The sequence below is a fragment of the Sinocyclocheilus anshuiensis genome, unplaced genomic scaffold, assembly GCF_001515605.1.
Source record: "Sinocyclocheilus anshuiensis isolate Anshui unplaced genomic scaffold, SAMN03320099.WGS_v1.1 scaffold1120, whole genome shotgun sequence".
Classification (NCBI taxonomy): Eukaryota; Metazoa; Chordata; class Actinopteri; order Cypriniformes; family Cyprinidae; genus Sinocyclocheilus; species Sinocyclocheilus anshuiensis.
Window position 1 is genome coordinate 106,800 of NW_015551069.1, and position 360 is coordinate 107,159.

Here is a 360-nt window from a genome sequence, read left to right on the forward strand (position 1 = left end):
CGTCAACCGGCTTTCTGACAAGATGTGCGTTAAATATCGCATGCGATTAATCGTGCAGCCCTAATACTTTATAAAAATCAGTACAGATTTCAAAGCAAAAAGACATGTGAAGCACGAGCTGAAGGTGGACATTTCTACAATTATACTAACCTTTTTCTTTGTTAAAAAAGTCTAAACTATCAATCAGACGACAGAAGGCATGTAGTAGATTGAGTGCAACAGCAAAGGTTTGATCATTCAGAGACTTCATTTGTGAATCAAATATCATACAGTAGGCTTTAGGGTTAAAACTGAATAAAAAAAAAAAAACTCATTAAAGGTGCCATAGAATGCATTGATACAATATTTTAAATTGTTCTC

At 33.9% G+C, this 360-nt stretch overlaps 1 protein-coding gene across 1 annotated transcript in view; it reads right to left on the reverse strand.

Moving 5' to 3' along the window:
* Positions 1 to 360, reverse strand: part of LOC107662168 (TBC1 domain family member 9B-like) — a 35,606-nt gene that overhangs the window by 9,699 nt on the left and 25,547 nt on the right. The gene's annotated exons all lie outside the window — the stretch shown is intronic.